Here is a 7,087-nt window from a genome sequence, read left to right on the forward strand (position 1 = left end):
TCTTTGTAATTTCATTGCTCCTTTGGCTTGGGAGAGAGAAATCCTGCTGGAAATCTGACTTACGACTTAATCCTGCCAGAAAGCTCTGTTACTTAGCCAATTATATTGCTGGCATCTGCACAAAGTATTCATTCTATAGACAGTAATGATACTTCTAAAGACTTTGTAGTTCAAAGGGAAATTGAATTGAATCAGTTGGCTATGAGATTCTTGAGAAGATTAGCTTTGAAGGACTGGATGCACTTTTACCCCAAAACACTTTTAAACCAGGTTTTTATTGTTGGGATTCTGTGATCAAAAGTAACTCTTATACAGGCTGTGTGAAGGGAGTAGGGGAGATTAGTTTTAACTACAGCAGATTGGAAAAAAGATAGTAATACTCTAGTTGTATAGATAGACTCCATTCCTCTGTGTGCACTAAGCCACAACATTAAATTACATTTGTTTGTGCAAAATGTTTTTGTCATGTTGTAGGGACTCAGTCCAATGTGGTTTGTAAATAGAAGATTAAGCTTCAAGTGATTATGTAAATGAAGAAAATTTTAATTTTTGCAATACATTACAGTGAAAATCTAGCCTTGTTTATAGTGCTTAAGAATAACAATCAATGAGCCATTTAGGGTTTTCCTTTGTAGTGTATCTATGTTTGTGTAATGATAAAGGTGTAGGACTGGAGAAATCCAAGTTCAAAACTATCTTCAATTTACCAAGATAGACAAATAATAGAACAACAAAATGCTAAAGAAGAACAATTTATCATAGGTGCTGGTTATACAAACATAACATCCCAAATACTTGAAAGAAATATATAAAAACATTCAGAAAACTTTGAAAATAAATCTGAACATAAATATTTTATTAGGTATAATCCTAGAAAACCTAAATGAGAAATATCACAATTTACCAAGATAGATGTTGACAGCAGCAAGAACATATTTGGCAAAACACTAGAAAAACGGTCCTTATTGATAATACAAGACTGAAAGATTAAAACTGAAAAATATGCAGCAATGTTATAATTGACAGTATATATCCAGTGTATATTATTACTATTAAACATCAAATCTGGAACATGGTTTCCAGAAAAAAAGTTATGAGAATAGTATAAAAATCATAAGTTGAAAGATTCTTAAATAGATATTACCAATAATCTTCAACATTCAACATAAAGTATATTATAAATATAAATATTGAGGAAACAGAACTGAAGAATATGTCAGTATAGTTTTCTCATCATGTTTTTATTTATACTTTCATTTAATTCATTCTATTATGTTACTATCTAACATAAACTTCTTTCCCCTTGTATTTCACTATTCTAATAAAATATCTTTTAAAAAATCTAACTTCACTCATAGAAATTCATTGGAGGACTGTCACTCATTCAACTCAATCTATTTCACCGTGTTTTTGTTGGGAACTAAAGGAGGCTATGCCACTTCGAGCTCCTGAAGGAAATGTAGCATATAAATCTAACAAATACTGGCACTTCTTGTATCAGTCTGCCATTATTAGCAAAATAGAATTCTTTATTGGCCAAGTATGATTGGACACACAAGGAATTTGTCTTTGGTGCATATGCTCTCAGTGTACAGAAGAAAAAAAATAAAATGCATTCATCAAGAATCATAAGATACAACACTTAGTGATAGTCATAGGTTACTAAAACAATCAAATCATACTAGGAAACAAATATACAATATAAATTGTAAAGATATAAGCAAAAGGTTATAGTCATAAGTGGGAAGAGATAGGTAATAGGAAGGACGAGAAAAATAATAGCAATACAATCTTACTAAGTAGTTTGACGGTGTTGTGGGAATGAGTTGTTTAGCAGAGTGATGGCATTCAGGAAAAAATTGCTCTTGTGTTGCCTAGTTGTTCAGGTGTGAATTGCTCTATAGCATTATTTTGAGGGTAGAAGTTGAAACTATTTATGTCCAGGATGTGAGGGGTCTGTAGATATTTTCACAGCCCTCTTTTTGATTTGTGCTGTATACAAATCCTCAATGGAAGGCAGCATAAAAACATGGTAGCATAAAAACATAAAATGAAAAATAACAACTGACCCTATCAGGGCTTTTTAAAACTATGACTATCAGGGAAGGATGGATTTTTCTTTTACAAAACATTATTTGCATTTCTGAACATAAAAATTACATCCTTTTATTCTGCTGTTTCTTATCTAAGTAAGCATACCACTAGCTAATTATTTGATTCTATTTCCTTGCATTCTCAAATTATTTACCCCTTTTCCTTGCATCTTCAAATCACATTGTTCCTATTATGTATATGATACATTTCTTAACTACAAGTCTGGGTGAATGAAAATGCGGAAATATTATCCAAGCCACACCTAGCAAAATTAAACTTGTTCCATTCATTAGTACTCTGAGCTCAACAAACAGCTGCAAGCAGGAGTTGGGTAGAACCCAAGATAATAAAGGAGAGACTTCCAGCTGATAATTTTATTTGTTGTCTTTGGTTTCCAACTCTCCTATATTTTCCTGCCCTATCCTTGAATATTTTTCTTATAAAATGTGTGAAAAATTGAGTATGTAACTAAGGGGGAAAAGGGGGTTTAATAATTTGAAAATGAAAATTTCCCTACAAGATGGAAATCAAATTATCGGTTACAGAACTAGTCCCAAAGGTGCTTTTTCAAGAAGCAATTGGACTTTGTTTTTCCTTGAAGAATGGAAGAAATTTCTTGGATAAGTGTAACATCTTCAAGGAAAAATAAAGTCCAGTTGCCTCTTGAAAATGCACCTTTGGGATAACCATGACCTGGATGACTGAGAATCTCCACAGACATGTTGAAGAGCTAATATCCTGGATAAATCAATAACATCTAATAATAATATTTATTTCTCAAATGCCACTTAAAAAGTAACAATATTTCAAAACTAAGAGGAATCAGTTGGAAAGCTAGTTTTGTTTTATTGTATGTATGCAAATTTTCCTGAATGCCATATCTTTCTATCCCTGCCATTAGTTATTCCCTACGGCCAGTGTTTAGGGATAGAATTATTTTCACAAGTTGTCAATCCTTGCAGGAGGGCCAGAACACCACAGGGATTCCAGGAGCACTCCTTTACTACCAATTGATTGTGTGCTATCCGCTCAGTGTTGACTCTTGGCAATCATACATATTTTCTCCAGAATGATCTTCCCCCATACTGGCCCTTCACATCTTCCAAGGTTCACCCATCATCTCGGTCATCTCTCATAAACACAAAAGGTTATCCAGAGTTTTATTTTCACACTTGCTTCAACCTCCGGAGCACATAATTGCTTCTTAAAGTCTTTCCTTATCCAGATATGAAATTCCTTTATATCAGCATTAGACTTTTGATAGTAACAGACTCCTAAAGCATTGTTAGACAGCATGTTAGCAAAATGTCCTAATGTGAAGAACATGCAATCAGATATTATATGGAATAATATCCATCAGTAAGAACCATTAATAATCTGGGATTATTTAACTTTTAGCAGAACACCTATCTGTATGAAAGTGGAGCAAGACTATGATTTGTTTCATGAAGACATACAAAACAGATGGTTCACATTCTGTCTCAGATTTGGCTCAAATTCAGTTAGCAATTCAGAGTTGAATGATTCGATCCTATTAGTCTCCAGAGCTTCTTTGTCTCCTACTGGCAAACTACAGGTTATCAGATAAGCGAGGCTGTTGATATCATCTTAGATAACTAATGTATGTTTCAGAGTAAGCCTGATCTCAGCAGAAGCTCCATTGTGTAACAGCCATGACATTTCATTTACTGGAGGGAAGTCATGCTGTAAAACTAGGAAAACCAGTTGATCTTCTAGTATTTTGGACTGATAATTAATAGAATGAAATTAGCAAAGAGAAAATAAAGTGGAAGTGAGAAATGAAAACAGGCTTGATGAGCAAATGAAATCTGAGAGATGAAAAAAATGTAACTTATTTTGAAAGTATCAAGCAATTAATTTAATCTTAAATTTGATATCTTATTCCAAGTCACAATAGAGTTAACGTTTCATGTTATTATAAAAAGATATGTTCTTGGTAAATGTTTTGGTTCCCCTTTTACGATTTCCCTAATGAGGGATACTCATTAGATATTCAAAAACTGGATACAGCTAAGCTATAACATGGAGTTATTTGTATAGCAGTGTAAAACATCCACATTATAAACCACTGTTAGGAAAAATTTGAGGATATGTGATAAATTACCAGTAAAGAGATCAACAAACAAACCAAATGATTGGAGGTGATACATAAAATGCAACACCTGAAAACAATTTTCAAATTGCTCTTTGCAATCAATGGATTTGTCCATAGTGAAACAGAAGCAAACAAAATTAAAAAATAAATGGGAATTCATCAGAACTTATTAGTAAAACAAATGGAGATCAACCTGTAGTAAAACAGGTGGAATCTGACAGTAACAAAAATGTACTACGTCAAAGACAACAAATTAAAAACAGTTAGTCCTCGAATTACATTAGTGACCGTTTTAAGTTACAATGGCACTGAAAAAAGTGACTTATGACCATTTTTCACACTTACAACCATTACAGCATCCCCATGGTCAAGTGATCAAAATTTGGATGTTTGGAATTTTACTCATATTTATGATGGTTGCAGTGTCCTGGGGTTATATGATCACCTTATGCAACCTTTTGACAAGCAAAATCAATGGGGAGGACATATTCACTTAACAACCATGTTACTAACTTAACAACTGCAGTGATTCACTTAACAACTGTGGCAAGAAATGGAGCAAACTCACTTAACAAATGTTTCACTTAGCAACATAAATTTGGGGCTCAATTGTGGTCATAAGTCAAGGACTACCTGTAATTGGATATTTTTAGGGAAATATTTGTGAGGCAAAGCATTGTTTAGTTTTTAACAACACTTTAACAAGTCTATTATCGCAGCCTGTTGGAAAAAAAGTTTAATTATGCAAATATTGCTGACTAAATAGATCAGTTCTACTTTGCTACCGAGAGCAAAATGTGAGGTCATGTAGATTTGTCTGCTGAATTAAAAGCATCCACACTTCCAATTTAATTTTTAATTTTATGGCCCAATTTTGAAGTATGGTAACAAAAAAACACCAAGTTGTTTTTATTTATTTATTTTCAATTCTTTAGAGAAATGACAGCTGGTCCTTGACTTATAACCATTCATTTAACAATAATTCAAAGTAAAATAGTCCTGGAAAAAGTTATTTACAACTTGTTCTTGCACTTAACACCATCACATCATGATTGCAATTGAGATACTTGGCAAACATCTCACTTTTATGACCAGTTGCAGTGTCCTGCAGTCATATGATCACTACTCAAGACTTTTCCAATTTTGACAGAAAACTTCAATTGGGAAAGCTGGATTTGTTTAATGCCTACAGTAAAAAATGGTTATAAAATTGGTTCAATCATCTGATGACTTGCTTTGCAACCTGACTTATATTAATTCCAGTCTCTAGTCATAAGTTGAGGCCCACCTGTAATCAATACAAATAAATTTAAGTATTATACAAATATCTTTTCCCATAAAAATCAAATAAGTGGCTTTTGTTTGACACATTCTATTGCATTTTATAGAAATGAGCTGAATATTTCATTTTAATGGTGGAGTAATTTATTTTTATATTTAAGGATTGCTGACAATATAGAGGTATGGATGAAACATGAAGCCTTGCAATGCAGGTGTGCATACCTGAGTTTTTTTTTTTAAGAAAAACAAGAACCAAAATTAAATAATCTTTAGAAAAAAATCAAAGAACATAAGACATTGTTGATGTGTACCAGATAATTGAGAAAGCCAAATACTACCAAAACAAGTCAATGTTTGCTTCACTGATTAAAGGTATCCAATTGTATCAGTCATATCAAGATGCAAAATTTCCTTAGAAAAATGGGAATCCCAAAACAGTTTATTATCCACATGCAAAACATATACAGATCAAGAAGTCACAGTTCAGATATAATATGGAGAAACACATTGGCTCCAGTTTGACAAAGGAATGGAAAGAAAGCTGTATACTCTTATTTAATAGATATACAGAATATATCTTGAAGGTAGCTGGATTAGACTAAGATAAGTATGATTTTAAAATTGAAGGAAAAAATATCAATAACCAACACTGTGCTGACATTACTCAAACAACTGGAAATGAAAAGGATCTGAAACTCTAATAATAAAACTGTTACTTTGAAAAGTCACATATTATAAAGTTTGCTCCAGCTTTTGAATATGCCTGATATAAACTGCCTGTTTTACATTGGGATGCTAAGAAGAAACAGGTTGCAATGCATAATAAAGCTCAGGCTGTTGTTCTGGTCATATCCCAGGCAGAGTGCTTATTCTCCACAGCAACAGACATGGTTCCTGCCTTGCTCTTCACTGAATTTTTTTCACTGTTTCACCAGTTCTACACCAATGAAGGCCTTTCAGCCACTTTGTTACACTGAACTTACAGTATTGTAATCTATATATCTTTTGTCATTCAAATCCACTGGGAGAGAGACAGTTGCTCTGTTGTGTCAATTCTTGAAAGGATGAAAATATAGCACTCTGTAGCAGAATATCACACTTTAAAATCACATCAATTAAGATCCAGTCGTAAATTTTTACATACCTTCAAAAGAAGAGATTTCTGCCCTGAAACCCTAATTCCTGATTCCCATAGATTGCAACCTTCAGTCAAACCCTTAGGAAGATTTCATGTGGACACCTTTGAGTTTACTGGGTCATAGTTTGGTGCTTTCTCTCACCTTCAACCAGAAATCCCTGCTCTTATCACTGGTCCCAAGAAATTGACTATCTTCACCTAGAATCCTCTGCCTTCTCCCCTGCAAGCAGGTCTTATTTCCCAATCCCTGGATATTCTTTTGGTTCTGAGTTGTAGTTTCTCTCTCCCCTTAAAAATTCAGCATGGTCAATATTCTTTTCTCTTGACTTTGCTCACTCACTCCTTTTCTGGGAAACCCAAAAAAAACTAAGTGGCAGCTTCCAGTCTCCATCTTGCTCACATCTTTAGGGTATTTCTTTCCTTTTGCTCCAGATGTTGTTTCTCTTTTCCTTTCCCAG

At 33.5% G+C, this 7,087-nt stretch overlaps 1 long non-coding RNA gene across 1 annotated transcript; it reads right to left on the reverse strand.

The window, feature by feature from the left end:
• Window positions 1-5,369: 5,369 nt before the first annotated feature.
• On the reverse strand, window positions 5,370-6,760 carry LOC148128216 (uncharacterized). Its single transcript, XR_015741048.1, has 2 exons — window positions 6,636-6,760; window positions 5,370-5,498 (listed from the first exon to the last, which is right to left on the reverse strand). It is a non-coding gene; the product is annotated as an uncharacterized LOC148128216 (long non-coding RNA).
• Between the last annotated feature and the right edge of the window lie 327 nt (window positions 6,761-7,087).

Source organism: Pseudonaja textilis, chromosome 1 (assembly GCF_049901715.1).
Source record: "Pseudonaja textilis isolate UNSWEBS1 chromosome 1, rPseTex1.2, whole genome shotgun sequence".
NCBI classification, from domain to species: Eukaryota; Metazoa; Chordata; class Lepidosauria; order Squamata; family Elapidae; genus Pseudonaja; species Pseudonaja textilis.